We start from the raw sequence: 24,909 nt of genomic DNA, 5'->3' as shown, positions 1-24,909 counted from the left end.
CCCTCCGACAGTGCGGCACTCCCTCAGTACTGCCCCTCCGACAGTGCGGCGCTCCCTCAGCGCTACCCCTCCGACAGTGCGGCGCTCCCTCAGCGCTGCCCCTCCGACAGTGCGGCACTCCCTCAGTACAGCCCCTCCGACAGTGCGGCACTCCCTCAGTACCGCCCCTCCGACAGTGCGGCGCTCCCTCAGCGCTACCCCTCCGACAGTGCGGCGCTCCCTCAGTACCGCCCCTCCGACAGTGCGGCGCTCCCTCAGCGCTACCCCTCCGACAGTGCGGCGCTCCCTCAGTACTGCCCCTCCGACAGTGCGGCGCTCCCTCAGTACCGCCCCTCCGACAGTGCGGCACTCCCTCAGTACCGCCCCTCCGACAGTGCGGCACTCCCTCAGTACCGCCCCTCCGACAGTGCGGCACTCCCTCAGCGCTACCCCTCCGACAGTGCGGCGGCTGAGAAAGGGAAGCAGAGTGTGGGGTTGGGCTTGCGATTGTTGACCGGCTGTTCCAATAGGCCATTACTGGGGGTTCCCAACTCTGGGCGTATCCCTGGAGCGTTCATCACATGACCTCCAACCGCCTCGCCCCCACACTCCCGCCATTGGTCCATCCTCACGGTGGTCTGCCCCCTCTCCACCTTCAGTACCTGATTGGTTGGTTCTTGACTTCCTTTGTGCCCCCCCCCGCCATCTCCAATATTTTTCTAACTCCTTTTGATGTTAGCGGTACGCTGGAGATTCATCTTCAGTTCCTGGAGCCTTCGGGGCGACGCTGGAGGGCTGGGAATCCGAACGCTGACCGAGAGCGGCAGCAAACTCCAGCCAGACAAGGGGTGAACCGGAACACAGTCCCCTCTCTGCGTTGACACCCCTCGCTCCAGTCCAGCTTTGTATCCAGGAAGCTGTTTGGGTTCACGCTTGCTGGGATTTTTTTTGTTTGAAGTCTGCGAGGATGGGAAGGAGTGCGGTTCGCAGGCAGCGCTGTAACGGTGGTCCGCCTCCTATCCTTCAGCTGTTGACCTTTCCGACTGACTGCAGGGAGCCTGTCAAAAAGCAGAGAGACGCCGGTCATTCCCTGTGAGGGGCAGCCACGCGGACAGCAGGGATTCCCGATTCCGCCCCTTCCTGTGGCTCACCTCAGCTCCTGGCTTACAGGAACAGGAGGAGGCCCATTCAGCCACTCGAGCCTGTTACACAGGAACAGGAGGAGGCCCATTCAGCCCCTCGAGCCTGTTACACAGGAACAGGAGGAGGCCCATTCAGCCCCTTGAGCCTGTTACACAGGAACAGGAGGAGGCCCATTCAGTCTCTGGAGCCTGTTACACAGGAACAGGAGGAGGCCATTCAGTCCCTGGAGCCTGTTACACAGGAACAGGAGGAGGCCATTCAGCCCCTCGAGCCTGTTACACAGGAATAGGAGGAGGCCCATTCAGCCCCTTGAGCCTGTTACACAGGAACAGGAGGAGGCCCATTCAGCCCCTTGAGCCTGTTACACAGGAACAGGAGGAGGCCCATTCAGTCCCTCGAGCATGTTATACAGGAACAGGAGGAGGCCATTCAGCCCCTCAAGCCTGTTACACAGGAACAGGAGGAGGCCATTCAGCCCCTCGAGCCTGTTACACAGGAACAGGAGGAGGCCCATTCAGTCCCTCGAGCCTGTTACACAGGAACAGGAGGAGGCCCATTCAGTCCCTCGAGCATGTTATACAGGAACAGGAGGAGGCCATTCAGCCTCTCAAGCCTGTTACACAGGAACAGGAGGAGGCTCATTCAGCCCCTCGGGCCTGTTACACAGGAACAGGAGGAGGCCCATTCATCCCCTCGAGCCTGTTACACAGGAACAGGAGGAGGCCCATTCAGCCCCTTGAGCCTGTTACACAGGAACAGGAGGAGGTCCATTCAGCCCCTCGGGCCTGTTACACAGGAACAGGAGGAGGACATTCAGCCCCTCAGGCCTCACAGGAACAGGAGGAGGCCCATTCAGTCCCTTGAGCCTGTTACATTAGGAACAGGAGGCCATTCACCCCCTCGAGCCTGCTACATTAGGAACAGGAGGCCCATTCAGCCCCTCGAGCCTGTTACACAGGAACAGGAGGAGGCCCATTCAGTCCCTTGAGCCTGTTACATTAGGAACAGGAGGCCATTCACCCCCTCGAGCCTGCTACATTAGGAACAGGAGGCCCATTCAGCCCCTCGAGCCTGTTACACAGGAACAGGAGGAGGCCCATTCAGCCCCTCGAGCCTGTTCCGGCATTCAATGAGATCATGGCTGATCTGGGACCTAATCTCCATATCCCTTGATGCAGCTCGCAAAAATCTAGCGCTCTCAGATTTAAAATCATGAATTGATCTTGGCATTTTGTGGGAGAAAGTTCCACATTTGAGCCACCCTTTGTGTAAAGAGCTGTTTCCCAATTTCCCTCCTGAACGGCCTGGCTCTGATTTTAAGGTTATGACCCCTTGTTGTCCACTCCCCCCACCAGCGCGAACATTTTCTCTCTGTCTAGCCTTTCAATATCCTAAAAACCTCAATTTCATCAGCCCTTAATCCAGGATATAGTCCAGGAAATGCAAGCCTAGTTTCTGTAATCTCTCCTTGTAATCTGGTGAATCCGCACTGTCCTGCTTCCAAGGCCAGTATGTCCTTCCGACGGAGTGGTGCAGCCCAGAGCTGTACACAGTGCTCCAGATGTGGCCTAACGAGGCTTTGTATAGCTGCAGCAAAATGTCCCATTATATTCTAGCCCTCTAAAATTCCATTAACCTTTCTGAGTATTTTTTGCACTTGACTCGTACATTTTAGTGATCTGTGTACATGCTCCCTTTGCACCTCCACTGTTCATAGCTTTTCACCGTTTAAAAAAATAGTCGGATCGCTCCCTCTTTTGGTCCAAAATGGATGACCTGTGTGACGTCCGTCTGCCACAGTTTTGAATGCGAATGGGCAGAGGGGAGGGTGGCTTGATTCAGCCAATGCCCGATGAGGGCCCTGGGTCACAGTGTGCCTTGCTGCTGCTTCAAGTGGCAGAGTCTGGAGATTATTTTTGACTTCAATCAAATGATAAGATTCAACTGTACACCAGTGTGGCACAGTTGAACGTAAAGCCAAATGAGTGTCGTTGGGCAATTTGACTGCAGGGGCATCACAGCAGAGCCCGATACTGTTCTCACTCAACGTGCACTTGTCAGCGTGGCTGGCAGGGTGCAGGGAGGTCACCGGATAGTGACCAGGAGCACGAACCCCAGTTAACTTTGCCCCTCTGATCAACAGTCATGATCTCAGCTAACTCAGTGTAGACTAGAGATCAAGCCGGTGATCGTCAGACACTCAGGCCAAAGCAACTTGCATTTATATAGCACCTTTAACATAGTAAAACAGGAGGGTAAATCAAACAGAATTTGACACCGAGCCACATAAGGTGATATTAGGGACAGGCGACCAAAAGCTGGGTCAAAGAGGTAGAATTTTAAGGAGCATTTTAAAGGAGGAGTCAGAGGCGGAGAGGTTTAGGGAGGGAATTCCAGAGCTTGGGGCCCAGGCAGCTGAAGGCACGGCCGCCGATGGTGGAGCGATTATAATCAGGGATGTTCAAGAGGGCAGAATTAGAGGAGCGCAGACATCTCGGGTGGGGGGGGGGGGGGGAGGCGGGGGGCGGGAGTAGGGGCTGGAAGGGGTTACAGAGATAGGGAGGGGTGTAGGGGCTGGAGGAGGTAACAGAGATAGAGAGGGGTAGATGGGCTGGAGGGGATTACAGAGATAGGGAGGGGTGTAGGGGCTGGAGGAGGTTACAGAGATAGGGAGGGGTGTAGGGGCCAGAGGAGGTTACAGAGATAGGGACGGGTGTAGGGGCTGGAGGGGGTTACAGAGATAGGGAGGGGTGTAGGGGCTGGAGGGGGTTACAGAGATAGGGAGGGGTGTAGGGGCTGCAGGAGGTAACAGAGATAGGGAGGGGTGTAGGGGCTGGAGGAGGTTACAGAGATAAGGAGGGGTGTAGGGGCTGGAGGGGGTTACAGAGATAGGGAGGGGTAGGTGGGCTGGAGGAGCTTACAGAGATAGGGAGGGTGTAGGGGCTGGAGGGGATTACAGAGATAGGGAGAGGTGTAGGGGCTGGAGGGGTTACAGAGATAGGGAGGGGTAGGTGGGCTGGAGGAGGTTACAGAGATAGGGAGGGGTGTAGGGGCTGGAGGTGATTACGGAGATAGGGAGGGGTGTAGGGGCTGGAGGGGGTTACAGAGATAGGGAGGGGTGTAGGGGCTGGAGGGGGTTACAGAGATAGGGAGGGGTGTAGGGGCTGGAGGAGGTTACAGAGATAGGGAGGGGTGTAGGGGCTGGAGGGGGTTACAGAGATAGGGAGGGGTGTAGGGGCTGGAAGGGGTTACAGAGATAGGGAGGGGTGTAGGGGCTGGAGGAGGTTACAGAGATAGGGAGGGGTATAGGGGCTGGAGGGGGTTACAGAGATAGGGAGGGGGTTACAGAGATAGGGAGGGGTGTAGGGGCTGGAGGGGGTTACAGAGATAGGGAGGGGGTTACAGAGATAGGGAGGGGTGTAGGGGCTGGAGGAGGTTACAGAGATAGGGAGGGGTGTAGGGGCTGGAGGGGGTTACAGAGATAGGGAGGGGGTTACAGAGATAGGGAGGGGTGTAGGGGCTGGAGGAGGTTACAGCGATAGGGAGGGGTGTAGGGGCTGGAGGAGGTTACAGAGATAGGGAGGGGTGTCGGGGCTGGAGGCGGTTACAGAGATAGGGAGGGGGTTACAGAGATAGGGAGGGGTAGGTGGGCTGGAGGCGGTTACAGAGATGGGGGGGCGGGGGGGGGGGGTGGATGCGGGCGAGGCCATGGAGGGATTTGAACACGGGAATTAAAATTTTAATTTCGTGGTGTTGCCGGACCGGGAGCCAATGTAGGTCAGCGAGCGCAGAGGGTGATGGGTGAACAGTGCTGGGTGCGAATTAGGACACGGGGCAGCCGAGGACGAGGGTGATGGTGAAAGACACTTTGTTGGTCACATACTGGGGAGGGAGTCACCTCACTTTGTGTGTGGCCCCCCCTGAGCAAGGCAGGCACATTGGCTCAGTAAGGAGCTGTCAAAGCTCCAGACATCCTGTAATGCATGCACCTGCGAGTGTGCTCATAGGTTGGTTGAGCCAGTCACATGATTGTAACGTATTTGCTTCATGGGTTCTTTGCTTAAGAATTCATAGCAACACTATTAAGAACTAGTTGGTTTATCAGCAAAGGTTTAACAATCACACCGCACATTACCGGTTCATCCACCAGGCTCACAACCACCTGCCCCATCATGGTTCCCCCGAACCCAACTGGCCGGGGTTTTATTGAGTCTTGTGAACATCACGTGACTGGCTGAGCCCCTCCCAACTCAGCATACTCACAGGTGCATACATCACAGTCGTGTTCACAAAACTCAATAAAACCCCAGTCAGTTGAGTCGAGGTCATCCACGATGAGGTCGGCAGTTGTGAGCCCAGTGGATCTCCCCTCCCCATCACCCCAAACCAGCAGTGCTGAATCCCACCCTCCCGCAAAAACACCAAGGTAGAAGGGAGGGGCTGGGTGCACAATCCGGTTGGTAAAAATGAACTTTCTCAGGTTGGAAAGGATATTTCTTTGAGCATTCTTTCTGACAATTCCTGCCGCTGGGGATACGGGGTCGGTGATAAAGGATGGGCAAGAGGGTATGGGGGAAGTGCAACCGAACTGGTGTTCCACAACACGACTCCACACACCTTGGGAACAACGCAGATTTACACTTGCCCTGGCAAGTTTCCAATCTTCCCGGGGAGTTGGGTGAACGGAGAGAGACGGATAGAGAGAGAGAGAGACACGCAGACAGAGACGCAGAGAGAGGGAGATAGAGAGAAAGAGACAGAGAGAGAGAGACAGACAGACGAACAGACAGACAGTAAGAGACACAGAGACAGGCAGAAAGGGAGAGAGAGAGACAGAGAGTGAGAGAGCGAGACAGATACAGAGAGAGAGGCACAGACCGAGAGGGATAGAAAGAGACAGGGCTGTGAAAGGGAAACGGAGAAAGCGAGAGAGCCAGTGAGAAATTGTCGGGAGGGGGAGTGAAGAGACTGAGAGAGAGAGACTACGACAGAGCAAGTGAGAGGGAGAGAACCTTGATGGACTCCAAAAACATGGGAATGATGGAATAGGGAGTGACTGATGTTTTAAGGAAACAATGGCAAACACAGGGAACTCTCCTCCCCTCACAAACTTCAACATTATAATTCACAGTCTCCTCTTTATAAAAAACCCAACTTCCGAAACTTCCCTCGGAGCTGAAATTCCTGTTATGTGGAATAAACCGCACTGTGGGAAGGATGTGAAGGCCTTGGAGAGAGGGTGCGGAGGAGATTGACCGGAATGGTTCCAGGGGGATGAGGGACTTCAGTGACGGGGAGAGACTGGAGAAGCTGGGGTTGTTCTCCTCGGAGCAGAGAAGGTTGAGAGGAGATTTGATCGAGGTGTTCAAAATCACGAGGGGTCTGGACAGAGTAGAGAGAGAGAAACTGTTCCCATTGGGGGAAGGGTGGAGAACCAGAGGACACAGATTTAAGGCGATTGGCAGAAGAACCAAAGGCGACATGAGGGAAAACGTTTTTACGCAGCGAGTGGTTAGGATCTGGAACACGCTGCCTGAGAGGGTGCTGGAGGCAGACTCAATCGTGGCTTTCAAAAGGGAGCTGGATAAGTAGCTGAAGGAGAGAGATGTGTCGTGCTACGGGGAAAGGGCGGGGGAGTGGGACTGGCTGAGGTGCTCTTGCAGAGAGCCGGCACGGGCTCGACTGGCCCAATGGGATCCTGCTGTGCTGTAACCGTTTCTATCATCATCAGTGTCCTCCCAGATCCCTCTCAAGGGCAGAAAATTCTGTCCCCATTATTAAGTGAACAGAATTGCACCGACATTTTGATGAATTGAGGTTCACTTAAATTATTTCATTAATAAAATATTTTCACTTATAGTAAAGATTAAATATTAAAATGTTCTCCTCACAGATTGGCTGCGAACACTGATATTATTGAAGAATATCCGCCCTCGGGAAATTTCAAGCTTGCTTTGCTCAAAAGAGAGAAAAGTGAGTCTGGCTCGTGTGATTAATAACCGTCCCCTCCCACCGCCAATACACTCCCAGGGCAGGTACAGGGGGTTAGATACAGAGTAAAGCTCCCTCTACACTGTCCCATCAAACACTCCCAGGGCAGGTACAGGGGGTTAGATACAGAGTAAAGCTCCCTCTACACTGTCCCATCAAACACTCCCAGGGCAGGTACAGCACGGGGTTAGATACAGAGTAAAGCTCCCTCTACACTGTCCCATCAAACACTCCCAGGGCAGGTACAGCACGGGGTTAGATACAGAGTAAAGCTCCCTCTACACTGTCCCATCAAACACTCCCAGGGCAGGTACAGCACGGGGTTAGATACAGAGTAAAGCTCCCTCTACACTGTCCCATCAAACACTCCCAGGGCAGGTACAGGGGGTTAGATACAGAGTAAAGCTCCCTCTACACTGTCCCATCAAACACTCCCAGGGCAGGTACAGGGGGTTAGATACAGAGTAAAGCTGCCTCTACACTGTCCCATCACACACTCCCAGGGCAGGTACAGGGGGTTAGATACAGAGTAAAGCTCCCTCTACACTGTCCCATCAAACACTCCCAGGGCAGGTACAGGGGGTTTGATACAGAGTAAAGCTGCCTCTACACTGTCCCATCACACACTCCCAGGGCAGGTACAGGGGGTTAGATACAGAGTAAAGCTCCCTCTACACTGTCCCATCAAACACTCCCAGGGCAGGTACAGCACGGGGTTAGATACAGAGTAAAGCTCCCTCTACACTGTCCCATCAAACACTCCCAGGGCAGGTACAGGGGGTTAGATACAGAGTAAAGCTCCCTCTACACTGTCCCATCACACACTCCCAGGGCAGGTACAGGGGGTTAGATACAGAGTAAAGCTCCCTCTACACTGTCCCATCACACACTCCCAGGGCAGGTACAGGGCGTTAGATACAGAGTAAAGCTCCCTCTACACTGTCCCATCAAACACTCCCAGGGCAGGTACAGGGGGTTAGATACAGAGTAAAGCTCCCTCTACACTGTCCCATCACACACTCCCAGGGCAGGTACAGGGGGTTAGATACAGAGTAAAGCTCCCTCTACACTGTCCCATCACACACTCCCAGGGCAGGTACAGCACGGGGTTAGATACAGAGTAAAGCTCCCTCTACACTGTCCCATCAAACACTCCCAAGAGCAGGTACAGGGGGTTAGATACAGAGTAAAGCTCCCTCTACACTGTCCCATCAAACACCCAGAGCAGGTACAGGGGGTTAGATACAGAGTAAAGCTCCCTCTACACTGTCCCATCACACACTCCCAGGGCAGGTACAGCATGGGGTTAGATACAGAGTAAAGCTCCCTCTACACTGTCCCATCAAACACTCCCAGGGCAGGTACAGCACGGGGTTAGATACAGAGTAAAGCTCCCTCTACACTGTCCCATCAAACACTCCCAGGGCAGGTACAGGGGGTTAGATACAGAGTAAAGCTCCCTCTACACTGTCCCATCAAACACTCCCGGGGCAGGTACAGCACGGGGTTAGATACAGAGTAAAGCTCCCTCTACACTGTCCCATCAAACACTCCCAGGGCAGGTACAGCACGGGTTAAATACATAGTAAAGCTCCCTGTGCACTCTCATATACATTATTTACCCCCTTCCCCAACTGGACCTGCTCCTGTCCCTGAGCAGGTCGACAGCCCCACCGCTGTGATAGAGCTTGGTGCCTGACTGTATGCAGCGAAAACGCAGCTCCCAAACTTGTCTTCCTTTGCTGACGGGAAGCATCTGTGAAATCAGGGTCACCTCGCCACATCCCCATTGATTCAGCTGCATCCTATTGATGATTAGGCCACAAGGACAGATAGCCGCGAGTCATGTACTGGCAGACTCCCCCCTCACTCATCTACACCTCTCTCAGATCTGTAACTGTGGAATCCTCACCTCCCCCACCACCTACAATCTTCCCACATAGAAACTCAAACTCGGCGTCACCTAATCATAACTTCTTGATTAGTGAGATCTGGCTCAGTGGGCAGCACACTCGCCTCTGAGTCAGAAGGTTGTGGCTTCAAGTCCCACTCCAGGGACTTGAGCACAAAAATCTAGGCTGACACTCCCAGTGCAGTACTGAGGGAGCGCCGCACTGTCGGAGGGGCGGTGCTGAGAGAACGCCGCACTGTCGGAGGGGCAGTACTGAGAGAGCGCCGCACTGTCGGAGGGGCAGTACTGAGAGAGCGCCGCACTGTCGGAGGGGCAGTACTGAGGGAACGCCGCACTATCGGAGGGGCAGTACTGAGGGAGCGCCGCACTGTCGGAGGGGCGGTACTGAGAGAGCGCCGCACTGTCGGAGGGGCAGTACTGAGGGAGCGCCGCACTGTCGGAGGGGCAGTACTGAGGGAGCGCCGCACTGTCGGAGGGGCAGTACTGAGGGAGTGCCGCACTATCAGAGGGGCAGTAGTGTGGGAGCGCCGCACTGTCGGAGGGGCGCTACTGAGGGAGCGCCGCACTGTCGGAGGGGCGGTACTGAGGGAGCACCACACTGTCGGAGGGGCAGTACTGAGGGAGCACCACACTGTCGGAGGGGCAGTACTGAGGGAGCGCCACACTGTCAGAGGGGCAGTACTGAGGGAGCACCACACTGTCGGAGGGGCAGTACTGAGGGAGCGCCGCACTGTCGGAGGGGCGGTACTGAGGGAGTGCCGCACTGTCGGAGGGGCAGTACTGAGGGAGCGCCGCACTGTCGGAGGGGCAGTACTGATGGAGCGCCGCACTGTCGGAGGGGCAGTACTGAGGGAGTGCCGCACTGTCGGAGGGGCAGTACTGATGGAGCGCCACACTGTCAGAGAGGCAGTAGTGTGGGAGCGCCGCACTGTCGGAGGGGCGGTACTGAGGGAGCGCCGCACTGTCGGAGGGGCAGTACTGAGGGAGCGCCGCACTGTCGGAGGGGCAGTACTGAGGGAGCGCCACACTGTCAGAGGGGCAGTACTGAGGGAGAGCCGCACTGTCGGAGGGGCAGTACTCAAAGAGCAGTTTCACAATGAGTAACCCGAACCCTGAATAAACAGTGACTCTGTACAGTTACACAGTGAGTGACCCTTACCCTGAATAAACAGTGACTCTGTACAGTTACACAGTGAGTAACCCTAACCCTGAATAAACAGTGACTCTGTACAGTTACACAGTGAGTGACCCTTACCCTGAATAAAGAGTGAATCTATACAGTTACGTAGGGTGTAACCCTTCCCCTGAATAGATTCATAGTTAGTGCTGAAATCTATCCTTGCCTGTTCTGCTTCCAGCTGCTGCCAGGAACAGTGATTTTGTTCCCATTTGCTGTTTATTGACTTATTTTGTCGCCTTGGTGGCCTTGCTCAGTGGCTTGTGTGGGCTACAGTCCTTTTATGGTGGTGATTGATTGGTGGCAGTGAGTTATGGCGATCACTGATTGTGAGAGCTTGTTACAGAAAGCAACGTACAAAGATATCTCAGTGGCTTCTTTCATTCATTCCTGGGATGTGGGCGTCGCTGGCAAGGCCGGCATTTATTGCCCGTCCCTAATTGCCCCTCGAGAAGGTGGTGGTGAGCCGCCTTCTTGAACCGCTGCAGTCCGTGTGGTGAAGGTGCTCCCACAGTGCTGTTAGGGAGGGAGTTCCAGGATTGTGACCCAGCGACGATGAAGGAACGGCCGATATATTTCCAAGTGGGGATGGTGTGTGACTGGGAGGGGAACGTGGAGGTGGTGGTGTTCCCATGCGCCTGCTGCCCTTGTCCTTCTAGGCGGTAGAGGTCGCGGGTTTGGGATGCGCTGCCGAAGAAGCCTTGGCGAGTTGCCGCGGTGCATCTTGTAGACGGTGCACACTGCAGCCACGGTGCGCCGGTGGTGGAGGGAGTGAGTGTTGAAGGGGGTGGATGGACAGTCGATGAAGTGGGCTGCTTTGATGGAGTGGATAGAGAGAGAGAATGTTTCCACTTGTGGGGAAGAGCATAACTAGAGGCCATCAATAGAAGATGGTCACCCAGAAATCCAATGGGGAATTCAGGAGAAACCTCTTTACCCGGAGAGCGGTGAGAATGTGGAACTCGCTGCCACAGGGAGGGGTTGAGGCGAATAGTATCGATGTATTTAAGGGGGAGGCTGGACAAGCGTATGGGGGAAGAAGGGAATAGAGGGTTATGGGGATAGATTTAGATGAGGAAAGACGGGAGGAGGCTCGAGTGGAGCATAAACGCCGGCACGAACTGGTTGGGCTGAACGGCCTGTTTCTGTGCCGTATAGCCGATGTCCTGGATGGTGTCGAGCTTCTCGAGTGTTGTTGGAGCTGCACTCATCCAGGCAAGTGGAGAGTGATCCATCACACTCCTGACTTGTGCCTTGTAGATGGTGGGAAGGCTTTGGGGAGTCAGGAGGTGAGACACTGGCCGCACAATACCCAGCCTCTGACACCCTCAGGTAGCAATGGCATTTATGTTTCCCCCCCCCTTGCTTAGAAGGTGCTGAGACCAATTGAAGCAGATTTCAAAGAAATAAGAAAGACAGACTTGCATTTCCATGGTGCCTTTCATGACCACCAGACGTCCCAAAGCAGTTTACAGTCAATGAAGTACTTCTGAAGTGTAGTCACTGTTGTAATGTAGCAACGCAGCAACTCAATTTGCGCACAGCAAGCTCCCACAAATAGCAACGATCAGATCATCTGTTTGTAGGGAGGTCGGACAAAGGATAAATACTGGCCACAGGACACTGGGGAGAACCCCTCTGCTCTTCTTCAAAATACAGTCTTGGGATCTTTTACGTCCACCCGAAAGGGCAGACAGGGCCTACAACAGTGCGGCATTCCCTCAGTACTGCCCCTCCGACAGTGTGGCGCTCCCTCAGTACTGCCCCTCCGACAGTGCGGCACTCCCTCAGTACTGCCCCTCCGACAGTGCAGCACTCCCTCAGTACCGCCCCTCCGACAGTACGACGCTCCCTCAGTACTGCCCCTCCGACAGTGCGGCACTCCCTCAGTACTGCCCCTCCGACAGTGCAGCACTCCCTCAGTACCGCCCCTCCGACAGTGCGGCGCTCCCTCAGTACCGCCCCTCCGACAGAGCAGTGCTCCCTCAGTACCGCCCCTCCGACAGTGCGGCGCTCCCTCAGTACCGCCTCTCCGACAGTGCGGCGCTCCCTCAGTACTGCCCCTCCGACAGTACAGTACGGTGCTCTCTCAGTACTGCCCCTCCGACAGTACGACGCTCCCTCAGTACTGCCCCTCCGACAGTGCGGCACTCCCTCAGTACTGCCCCTCCGACAGTGCGGCGCTCCCTCAGTACTGCCCCTCCGACAGTGCGGCACTTCCTCAGTACCGCCCCTCCGACAGTGCGGCGCTCCCTCAGTACTGCCCCTCCGACAGTGCGGCACTCCCTCAGTACTGCCCCTCCGACAGTACGACGCTCCCTCAGTACTGCCCCTCCGACAGTGCGGCGCTCCCTCAGTACTGCCCCTCCGACAGTGCGGCGCTCCCTCAGTACTGCCCCTCCGACAGTGCGCCGCTCCCTCAGTACTGCCCCTCCGACAGTGCAGTACGACGCTCCCTCAGTACTGCCCCTCCGACAGCGCAGTACGGCGCTCCCTCAGTACTGCCCCTCCGACAGTGCAGTACGGCGCTCCCTCAGTACTGCCCCTCTGACAGCGCAGTACGGCGCTCCCTCAGTACTACCCCTCCGACAGTGCAGTATGGCGCTCCCTCAGTACTGCCCCTCCGACAGTGCGGCGCTCCCTCAGTACTGCCCCTCCGACAGTGCAGTATGGCGCTCCCTCAGTACTGCCCCTCCGACAGTGCGGCGCTCCCTCAGTACTGCCCCTCCGACAGTGCGGCGCTCCCTCAGTACTGCCCCTCCGACAGTGCGGCACTCCCTCAGTACTGCCCCTCCGACAGTGCAGCACTCCCTCAGTACCGCCCCTCCGACAGTACGACGCTCCCTCAGTACTGCCCCTCCGACAGTGCGGCACTCCCTCAGTACTGCCCCTCCGACAGTGCAGCACTCCCTCAGTACCGCCCCTCCGACAGTGCGGCGCTCCCTCAGTACCGCCCCTCCGACAGAGCAGTGCTCCCTCAGTACCGCCCCTCCGACAGTGCGGCGCTCCCTCAGTACCGCCTCTCCGACAGTGCGGCGCTCCCTCAGTACTGCCCCTCCGACAGTACAGTACGGTGCTCTCTCAGTACTGCCCCTCCGACAGTACGACGCTCCCTCAGTACTGCCCCTCCGACAGTGCGGCACTCCCTCAGTACTGCCCCTCCGACAGTGCGGCGCTCCCTCAGTACTGCCCCTCCGACAGTGCGGCACTTCCTCAGTACCGCCCCTCCGACAGTGCGGCGCTCCCTCAGTACTGCCCCTCCGACAGTGCGGCACTCCCTCAGTACTGCCCCTCCGACAGTACGACGCTCCCTCAGTACTGCCCCTCCGACAGTGCGGCACTCCCTCAGTACTGCCCCTCCGACAGTGCGGCGCTCCCTCAGTACTGCCCCTCCGACAGTGCGCCGCTCCCTCAGTACTGCCCCTCCGACAGTGCGGCGCTCCCTCAGTACTGCCCCTCCGACAGCGCAGTACGACGCTCCCTCAGTACTGCCCCTCCGACAGCGCAGTACGGCGCTCCCTCAGTACTGCCCCTCTGACAGCGCAGTACGGCGCTCCCTCAGTACTACCCCTCCGACAGTGCAGTATGGCGCTCCCTCAGTACTGCCCCTCCGACAGTGCGGCGCTCCCTCAGTACTGCCCCTCCGACAGTGCAGTATGGCGCTCCCTCAGTACTGCCCCTCCGACAGTGCGGCGCTCCCTCAGTACTGCCCCTCCGACAGTGCGGCGCTCCCTCAGTACTGCCCCTCCGACAATGCAGTATGGCGCTCCCTCAGTACTGCCCCTCCGACAGTGCAGTATGGCGCTCCCTCAGTACTGCCCCTCCGACAGTGCGGCGCTCCCTCAGTACTGCCCCTCCGACAGCGCAGTACGGCGCTCCCTCAGTACTACCCCTCCGACAGCGCAGTACGGCACTCCCTCAGTACTGCCCCTCTGACAACGCAGTACGGCACTCCCTCAGTACTGCCCCTCCGACAGCGCAGTGCGGCGCTCCCTCAGCACTGCCCCTCCGACAGCGCAGTACGGCGCTCCCTCAGCACTGCACTGGGAGTGTCAACCTGGATAATGTGCTCGGGTCTCTGGAGTGGGACTTGAACCCACAAACTTCAGACTCAGAGGCGAGAGTGCTGCCCACTGGGCCAAGGCTGGCACTGGATGCAACCTGGGACTTCCCTGATTTGAATGGCTGTAAGTCACACCAAGGCTTGGGGTAGTGGGGGCATAAATCTCAATTTTTGGCTATCATTTTTACAATGGCCTATGCCAAAAATGAAACATTTTGAAGTCGCGTTGGCACTGTGTCATAAATTCACTGCAAAATCAATAAGTTGGGAGAGGGACAGAGTGGTGCTCGTTCAGACTTTTTTGCAAGGGTGATAATTGCTGCCTCAATTGGTTTCCAGCTCTCAGTAACCATGGCGACCAGAACCCCTAGGCCGCAGATGCTGCATCAGTTTCTGCGGGTTTTTAGCTGGGATGAAGCTGGAAGCTTTGTCCAGCGAAAGCCCGTAGTCTGAAACACTGCGTCTGGTTAAAGGATTATTTACTTTAAAGCGAAACTCAAAGCTCAAGTCCTTGTCCCTTGGATGCACGCTGCCCAGGGTTGACTTGCCATCATCGCTCCGGGAGTTGCCTGGAGCCGCCAGGAATTAAAGATTAATCTTCAGGACACAACCGTGAGCAAGGAAACCCCAGGAGAGAAATCACAGGGCCACAAACTTTGCAAGCTTCTGTTTACTGAAATAAAAATCGGGGGCGAAAAGGCTGTTTGATGGCCTGTCAAGAGCCAAGTAGGAAAAAGGAATATTTTTTAAATGATGAGAAACTTTGAAATGTTGGTCTTCAGAGAGATTTGTGTGTCCTTGTGCATGAAACACACAAAGCTAGCATGCAGGTACAGCAAGCAATAAGGAAAGCAAATGGCATGTTGTCCTTTGTTGCAAAGGGGGTTGGAGTATAAGAGTAAGGACGTCTTGCTACAACTGTACAGGGCCTTGGTGAGACCACACCTGGAGTACTGCGCACGGTTCTGGTCTCCTTATCTAAGGAAGGATATACTTGCCTTGGAGGCGGTGCAACGAAGGTTCACCAGACTGATTCCCGGGGTGAGAGGGTTGTCCTTTGAGGAAAGATTGAGTAGATTGGGCCCGATACGCTCTGGAGTTGAGAAGAATGAGAGGGGACCTCATTCAAACATGTACGATCCTGAGGGGGCCTGACAGGGTAGATGCAGGGGGAGGGATGTTTCCCCCCGGGGCTGGGGAGTCTAGAACCAGGGGGTCACACAGTCTCAGGATAAGGGCTCGGCCATTGAGGACTGAGATGAGGAGGAATTTCTTCACTCAGAGGGTGGTGAATCTTTGGCATTCTCTGCCCCAGAGGGCTGTGGAGGCTCAGTCATTGAGTATATTCAAGGCTGAGATCGCTAGATTTTTGGGGTCTAAGGGAATCGAGGGATCGGGCGGGAAAGTGGAGTTGAGGTCGAAGATCAGCCGTGATCTCATTGAATGGCGGAGCGGTTTGAGAGGCCGTCGGGCTCCTCAAAACCTACCTTAGTGGGTAGCTCTCTCACCTCTGAGTCAGAAGGTCGTGGGTTCGAGCCCTGCTGCAGGGACTTGAGCACCAAGTCCAGGCTAGCACACCAGTGCGGGTACTGCACTGTCGGAGGTGCCGTCTTTCAGATGAGACGTTAAACTGAGGCTCTCTCGTGTGGACAGAAAAGATCCCAGGGCACTATTGGAAGATGAGCAGGGGAGTTCTCCCCGGTGTCCGAGCCAATATTTAACCCTCAACCAACACCTAAAAACAGATGATCTGGTCACATTGCTGTTTGTGGGAGCTTGCTGTGCAGAAGAACATAAGAAATAGGAGCAGGTGTAGGCCATAGAAACATAGAAACAAGTTGCAGGAGCAGGCCATTCGGCCCTTCGAGCCTGCACCACCATTCAATATGATCATGACTGATCATTCACCTCAGTACCCCTTTCCTGCTTTCTCTCCATACCCCCTGGTCCCTTTAACCGTAAGGGCCACATCTAACTCCCTTTTGAATATATCTAACGAACTGGTCTCAACAACTTTCTGTGGTAGAAAATTCCACAGGTTCACAACTCTCTGAGTGAAGAAGTTTCTCCTCATCTCGGTCCTAAATGGCTTACCCCTTATCCTTAGACTGTGACCCCTGGTTCTGGACTTCCCCAACATCGGGAACATTCTTCCTGCATTAACCTGTCCAGTCCCGGCAGAATTTTATATGTTTCTATGAGATCCCCTCTCATTCTTTTAAATTCCAGTGAATATAAGCCCAGTCGATCCAGTCTCTCCTCATATGTCAGTCCTGCCGTCCCGGTAATCAGTCTGGTGAACCTTCGCTGCACTCCCTCAATAGCAAGAATGTCCTTCCTCAGATTAGGAGACCAAAACTAACACAATATTCCAGGTGAGGCCTCACTAAGGCCCTGTACAACTGCAGTAAGACCTCCCTGCTCCTATACTCAAATTCCCTCGCTATGAAGGCCATCATATCATTTGCCTTCTTCACCGCCTGCTGTACCTGCATGCCAACCTTCAATGACTGATGTACCATGACACCCAGGTCTCGTTCCACCTCCCCTTTTCCTAATCTGCCGCCATTCAGATAATATTCTGCCTTTGTGTTTTTGCCACCAAAGTGGGTAACCTCACATTTATCCACATTATACTGCATCTGCCATGCATTTGCCAACTCACCTAACCTGTCCAAGTCATCCTGCACGCTCTTAGCATCCTCCTCACAGCTCACACCGCCACCCAGTTTAGTGTCATCTGCAAACTTGGAGATATTACACTCAATTCCTTTGTCTAAATCATTAATGTATATTGTAAATAGCTGGGGTCCCAGCACTGAGCCCTGCGGCACTCGCTAGTCACTGCCTGCCATTCTGAAAAGGACCCGTTTATCCCGACTCTCTGCTCCATTCAGCCCCTGAGCCTGCTCCGCCATTCAATAAGATCATGGCTGATCTGATCATGGACTCAACTCCACTTTCCTGCCTGTTCCCAATCACGCTCGACTCCTGTATATTTCAAGAATCTGTCTATCTCAGTCTTGAATATATTCAATGACCCAGCCTCCACAGATCTGTGGGGTCGAGAAATTTCTCCTCATCTTCATCTTAAATGGGCGACCTCTTATTCTGAAACTATGCCTCTAGTTCTAGATTCCCCCACGAGGGGAAACATCCTCCCTGCATCTACCCTATCAAGCCCCCTCAGAATCGTATATGTTTCAATAAGATCACCTCTCATTCTTCTAAACTCCAATGGAGACTGGTCCAACCTGCTCAACTTTTCTTCATAAGACAAGGAATCAACCGAGTGAACCTTCTCTGAACTGCTTCCAATGCAAGTAGATCCCTCCTTAAATAAGGAGACCCAAACTCCACGCAGTACTCCAGGTGTGGCCTCATCAACGCCCAGTACAGTAGTAGCAGGACTTCCCTACTTTTATACAGGACCAAATTGGCTCCCATGTTTCCTACAATGGGGGCGGGGGATGTCTCTCAGATTGGCCTGCCCTGAGAAGGAGTCGCCCTGCCTGACTGTTGAGGTGCACTCGTCATTCTCTCATGCCTCGTAGCAATTCCGGAACAGGCAGAGTTAACCGCAAATCCTGGGGACTCAATCTGCCTGTTTAAATTCAAAATGAGTTCACAAATAGAATCTGCATACTGTGGAAATGGTCCGTTTAAAGTGTTGGACGAGGGAGCCAGACAGAGATGCACTTCATTTCACATGTGCCACTCCATGGCCTACACTAGGAAGCTAATTACCTATTACTGGACTTTGATGTTGTCTCCTAGGCAACGGGAATAGCACACTGTGGCGTTCCATGCTCAGAGAACTGTTGTTGTTGCGCTCTCTCTCTCTCTGTCCTTCTCTCTGTCATGCTCCGTCTCTCACTATGTCTCCCTCTCTCTATTTCTCTCTCTCCTCTCTCTGTCACTGTCTCTCTCTCTCTCTCTCCCCCTTATTTTTCTCCCTCTGTGTCACACTCTCTCTGCCTGTGTCGCGCTATCTGTCTCTCATTCTTTGTCTCTCCATTTCTCTGTCTTTCTGTGCATTCCTCCATTTCCCTCACTCATTGCAACAGTCCCTCTCCAATTCCCTCACTCATTGCAACAGTCCCTCTCCAATTCCCTCACTCATTGCAACAGTCCCTCTCCAATTCCCTCACTCATTGCAACAGTCCCTCTCCAATTCCCTCACTCATTGCAACAGTCCCTCTCCAATTCCCTCACTCATTGCAACAGTCCCTCTCCAATTCCCTCACTCATTGCAACAGTCCCTCTCCAATTCCCTCACTCATTGCAACAGTCCCTCTCCAATTCCCTCACTCATTGCAACAGTCCCTCTCCATCACTGTGTTTCTCCATTTCTGTTCCAGTCTCTCCCTCTTCTTTTCTCTCATTCTCTGTCTGTCTCATTCTCTCTCTCTCATTCTCTCTCTCCCTCTCCATTTCTCATTCTCTCTCCCTCTCCATTTCTCATTCTCTCTCTCCCTCTCCATTTCTCATTCTCTCTCCCTCTCCATTTCTCATTCTCTCTCCCTCTCCATTTCTCATTCTCTCTCCCTCTCCATTTCTCATTCTCTCTCCCTCTCCATTTCTCATTCTCTCTCCCTCTCCCATTCTCTTTCTCCCTCTCCATTTCTCATTCTCTCTCTCTCCATTTCTCTCTCATTCTCTCTCTCCCTCTCTATTTCTCTCCCATTCTCTCTCCCTCTCCATTTCTCTCCCATTCTCTCTGCCTCTCTATTTCTCTCCCATTCTCTCTCTCCATTTCTCTCTCATTCTCTCTCCCTCTCCATTTCTCATTCTCTCTCCCTCTCCCATTCTCTTTCTCCCTCTCCATTTCTCATTCTCTCTCTCTCCATTTCTCTCTCATTCGCTCTCTCCCTCTCCATTTCTCATTCTCTCTCTCTCTCCATTTCTCTCTCATTCTCTCTCCCTCTCTATTTCTCTCATTCTCTCTCTCCATTTCTCTCTCATTCTCTGTCTCTCTCTCTCGCATTCTCTGTCTCTCTCCCTCTCCATTTCTCATTCTCTCTCTCCCTCTCCTTCTCTCATTCTCTCTTTCTCCCTACCCATTTCTCATTCTCTGTCGCTTCCTCTCCATTTCTCTCTGATTCTATCTCTCCCTCTCTATTTCTCTCTCATTCTCTGTCTGCCGCTCCCTCTGTTTCTCTCACTCGCTGTCTCGCTCTGTTCCACTTTCTCCGTCTCTCGTTCCCTCTCTTTTACAATTAACAGAGAAGGCTGCAATTTCTCTCTTATCTGCTTTAACACAGTGCCCCCAGCTTTCGATATCCTGTTTCATCCGCGATCCTTCTTTGAAGCATGTTTAAGTTGATTACTGTCCCTCGAGCATTTGACACTAGCTCACACCCTTTCCCCGGCACCAACCCATGGATTACTGGAGGACACAGCAACCTTGACACAAACAAATAAACAACTGCTACGACATGTCAGGTTAAAAGACTGAAAATGAAATCCGCAATAGATCTGAACGATCAGGGAGGCCACTCAGCCCTTCCATGAAAACCCATGACCTATGATCCACCATCAGAGCATCCTGCTCCCTCCTCAGTGACTGTAGTTTTGGAATGTCTCTACCCCAAGCCTACCCCAGGTACTGATCACAGGTTCTCCCTGATAGTATTGCTACACCCTCCCTATCTCTGTAACCTCCTCCAGCCTCTACACCCCTCCCTATCTCTGTAACCTCCTCCAGCCCCGACACCCCTCCCTATCTCTGTAACCTCCTCCAGCCCCGACGCCCCTCCCTATCTCTGTAACCTCCTCCAGCCCCTACATCCCTCCCTATCTCTGTAACCTCCTCCAACCCCTACACCCACCCCTATCTCTGTAACCTCCTCCAGCCTCTACACCCCTCCCTATCTCTGTAACCTCCTCCAGCCCCTACACCCCTCCCTATCTCTGTAACCCCCTCCAGCCCCTACACTCCTCCCTATATCTGTAACCTCCTCCAGCCCCTACACCTCTCCCTATCTCTGTAACCTCCTCCAACCCCTACACCCCTCCCTATCTCTGTAACCTCCTCCAGCCTCGACACCCCTCCCTATCTCTGTAACCTCCTCCAGCCTCTACACCCCTCCCTATCTCTGTAACCTCCTCCAGCCCCTACACCCCTCCCAATCTCTGTAACATCCTCCAACCTGTACACCCCTCCCTATCTCTGTAACCACCTCCAGCCCTACACCCCTCCCTATCTCTGTAACCCCCTCCAGCCCCTACACTCCTCCCTATCTCTGTAACCTCCTCCAGCCTGTTCACCCCTCCCTATCTCTGTAACCTCCTCCAGCCCTACACCCCTCCCTATCTCTGTAACATCCTCCAGCCCCTACACCCCTCCCTATCTCTGTAACATCCTCCAGCCCCTACACCCACCCCTATCTCTGTAACCTCCTCCAGCCCCTACACCCCTCCCTATCTCTGTAACCTCCTCCAGCCCCTAACATCCCTCCCTATCTCTGTAACCTCCTCCAGCCTCTACATCCCTCCCTATCTCTGTAACCTCCTCCAACCCCTACACCCACCCCTATCTCTGTAACCTCCTCCAGCCCCTACACCCCTCCCTATCTCTGTAACCTCCTCCAGCCCCTACACCCCTCCCTATCTCTGTAACCTCCTCCAGCCCCTACATCTCTCCCTATCTCTGTAACCTCCTCCAGCCTCGACACCCCCCCCTATCTCTGTAACCTCCTCCAGCCTCTACACCCCTCCCTATCTCTGTAACCTCCTCCAGCCCCTACACCCCTCCCTATCTCTGTAACCCCCTCCAGCCCCTACACCCCTCCCTATCTCTGTAACCTCCTCCAGCCCCTACACCCCTCCCTATCTCTGTAACCTCCTCCAGCCCCTACACCCCTCCCTATCTCTGTAACCTCCTCCAGCCCCTACATCCCTCCCTATCTCTGTAACCTCCTCCAGCCCCTACACCCCTCCCTATATCTGTAACCTCCTCCAGCCCCTACACCTCTCCCTATCTCTGTAACCTCCTCCAACCCCTACACCCCTCCCTATCTCTGTAACCTCCTCCAGCCTCTACACCCTCCCTATCTCTGTAACCCCCTCCACCCCCTACACCCCTCCCTATCTCTGTAACCTCCTCCAGCCCCTACACCCCTCCCTATCTCTGTAACCTCCTCCAGCCCCTACACCCCTCCCTATCTCTGTAACCTCCTCCAGCCCCTACACTCCTCCCTATCTCTGTAACCTCCTCCAGCCCCTACACCCCTCCCTATCTCTGTAACCTCCTCCAGCCCCTACACCCCTCCCTATCTCTGTAACCTCCTCCAGCCTCTACACCCCTCCCTATCTTTGTAACCTCCTCCAACCCCTACACCCCTCCCTATCTCTGTAACCTCCTCCAGCCTGTACACCCCTCCCTATCTCTGTAACCTCCTCCAGCCCCTACACCCCTCCCTATATCTGTAACCTCCTCCAGCCCCTACACCCCTCCCTATCTCTGTAACCTCGTCCAGCCCCTACACCCCTCCCTATCTCTGTAACCTCCTCCAGCCCCTACACCCCTCCCAATCTCTGTAACATCCTCCAACCTGTACACCCCTCCCTATCTCTGTAACCTCCTCCAGCCCTACACCCCTCCCTATCTCTGTAACCCCCTCCAGCCCCTACACTCCTCCCTATCTCTGTAACCTCCTCCAGCCTGTTCACCCCTCCCTATCTCTGTAACCTCCTCCAGCCCTACACCCCTCCCTATCTCTGTAACATCCTCCAGCCCCTACACCCCTCCCTATCTCTGTAACATCCTCCAGCCCCTACACCCCTCCTTATCTCTGTAATCTCCTCCAGCCCCTACACCCCTCCGTATCATTGTAAACTCCTCCAACCCCTACACCCCTCCCTATCTCTGTAACCTCCTCCAGCCCCTACACCCCTCCTTATCTCTGTAATCTCCTCCAGCCCCTACACCCCTCCGTATCATTGTAAACTCCTCCAACCCCTACACCCCTCCCGATCTCTGTAACCTCCTCCAGCCCCTACACCCCTCCTTATCTCTGTAATCTCCTCCAGCCCCTACACCCCTCCGTATCATTGTAAACTCCTCCAACCCCTACACCCCTCCCGATCTCTGTAACCTCCTCCAGCCCCTACACCCCTCCCTATCATTGTAAACTCCTCCAACCCCTACACCCCTCCCGATCTCTGTAACCTCCTCCAGCCCCTACACCCCTCCCTATCATTGTAAACTCCTCCAGCCCCTACACCCCTCCCTATCTCTGTAACCTCCTCCAGCTCCCCCCCACCCCCCCGAGATCTCTGCGCTCCTCTAATTCTGCCCTCCTGAGCATCCTTGATTTTCATCGCTCCACCATCGGTGGCCGTGCCTTCTGTTGCCTGGGCCCCAAGCTCTGGAACTCCCTCCCTAAACCTCTCCGCCTCGCTACCTCTCTTTCCTCCTTCAAGACGCTCATTAAAACCGACCTCTTTAACCAAGCTTTTGGTCACCTGCCCTAATTTCTCCTTATGTGGCTCAGTGTCAAATTTTTTGTCTCATAATACTCCTGTGAAGCGCTTTGGGACATTTCAGTTGGTTAAAGGCGCTATATAAATACAAGTTGTTGTTGCACCTGCCTTTTACCAGTTTTCCCTATGTCCCCTCATCCTGCAGTTATAGTTTCATATAAAATCTTTCTCCACACTTCACATCCGTAGCTCAGTGGGCAGCACTTTCTCTCGCCTCGGAGGCAGAAGGTTATGGGTTCAAATCCAGGCCGACATTCTCAGTGCAGTACTGAGGGAGTGCCGCACTGTCGGAGGGGCAGTACTGAGGGAGTGCCGCACTGTCGGAGGGGCGGTACTGAGGGAGCGCCGCACTGTCGGAGGGGCGGTACTGAGGGAGCGCCGCACTGTCGGAGGGGCAGTACTGAGGGAGCGCCGCACTGTCGGAGGGTCAGTACTGAAGGAGCGCCGCACTGTCGGAGGGGCAGTACTGAGGGAGCGCCGCACTGTCGGAGGGGCAGTACTGAGGGAGCGCCGCACTGTCGGAGGGGCAGTACTGAGGGAGCGCCGCACTGTCGGAGCGGCAGTACTGAGGGAGGGCCGCACTGTCGGAGGGTCAGTACTGAGGGAGGGCCGCACTGTCGGAGGGTCAGTACTGAGGGAGCACCGCACTGTCGGAGGGGCAGTACTGAGGGAGCGCCGCACTGTCGGAGGGGCAGTACTGAGGGAGCGCCGCACTGTCGGAGGAGCAGTACTGAGGGAGTGCCGCACTGTCGGAGGGGCAGTACTGAGGGAGCGCCGCACTGTCGGAGGAGCAGTACTGAAGGAGCGCCGCACTGTCGGAGGGGCAGTACTGAGGGAGCGCTGCACTGTCGGAGAGGCAGGGAGCACCGCACTGTCGGAGAGGCAGTACTGAGGGAGCACCGCACTGTCGGAGGGGCAGTACTGAGGGAGCGCCGCACTGTCGGAGAGGCAGTACTGAGGGAGTGCCGCACTGTCGGAGGTGCAGTACTGAGGGAGTGCCGCACTGTCGGAGGGGCGGTACTGAGGGAGCGCCGCACTGTCGGAGGGGCGGTACTGAGGGAGCGCCGCACTGTCGGAGGGTCAGTACTGAAGGAGCGCCGCACTGTCGGAGGGTCAGTACTGAAGGAGCGCCGCACTGTCGGAGGGGCAGTACTGAGGGAGCGCCGCACTGTCGGAGGGGCAGTACTGAGGGAGGGCCGCACTGTCGGAGGGGCAGTACTGAGGGAGGGCCGCACTGTCGGAGGGTCAGTACTGAGGGAGGGCCGCACTGTCGGAGGGGCAGTACTGAGGGAGCACCGCACTGTCGGAGGGGCAGTACTGAGGGAGCGCCGCACTGTCGGAGGGGCAGTACTGAGGGAGCGCCGCACTGTCGGAGGAGCAGTACTGAGGGAGTGCCGCACTGTCGGAGGGGCAGTACTGAGGGAGCGCCGCACTGTCGGAGGAGCAGTACTGAAGGAGCGCCGCACTGTCGGAGGGGCAGTACTGAGGGAGCGCCGCACTGTCGGAGAGGCAGTACTGAGGGAGCACCGCACTGTCGGAGGGACAGTACTGAGGGAGCGCCGCACTGTCGGAGGGGCAGTACTGAGGGAGCGCCGCACTGTCGGAGGGGCAGTACTGAGCGAGAGCTGCACTGTCGGAGGGGCAGTACTGAGGGAGCACCGCACTATCGGAGAGGCAGTACTGAGGGAGTGCCGCACTGTCGGAGGTGCCATCTCTCGGATGAGACATTAAACCGAGGCCCCATCTGCCCTCTCGGGTGGTTGTAAAAGATTCCATGGCCACTATTTCGAAGAAGAGCAGGGGAGTGCACCCCGCTGTTAAATAATTATCCCTCAACCATCATCACTAAAAAACAGATTATCCGGCCATTAGGTTTGTGGGAGCTTGCTGTGCACAAGTTGCCCCGTTTCTAACAGCGACTACACTTCAAAAAGTACTTAATTGGCTGTAAAATGCTTTGGGAAGTCCTGCGCTTGAGAAAGGCCCTGTAAAAATGCAAGTCTGTTCGACTTCCTATTCTCATTCAGCTCTGCAAGTTTCCCTTCCACCCAGCGCTTCCCCTAGTGGACTACTGCTCCACATAGTGGGCAACTGTGGTAATGCAACTGCTGGTGTCGCTAATAAAAGGAGCCTGTGACAAGGTCACGTGACCAGTTG

The 24,909-nt window shown here is 55.1% G+C and overlaps 1 protein-coding gene across 4 annotated transcripts in view; it reads left to right on the top strand.

Moving 5' to 3' along the window:
- The window catches only part of kcnn3 (potassium intermediate/small conductance calcium-activated channel, subfamily N, member 3), a 108,403-nt gene that overhangs the window by 17,236 nt on the left and 66,258 nt on the right, over positions 1-24,909 (top strand). The window lies entirely within an intron of this gene.

This window comes from Pristiophorus japonicus, chromosome 30 (genome assembly GCF_044704955.1).
Source record: "Pristiophorus japonicus isolate sPriJap1 chromosome 30, sPriJap1.hap1, whole genome shotgun sequence".
NCBI classification, from domain to species: Eukaryota; Metazoa; Chordata; class Chondrichthyes; family Pristiophoridae; genus Pristiophorus; species Pristiophorus japonicus.
This window is presented reverse-complemented; position numbering and strand designations above follow the sequence as displayed.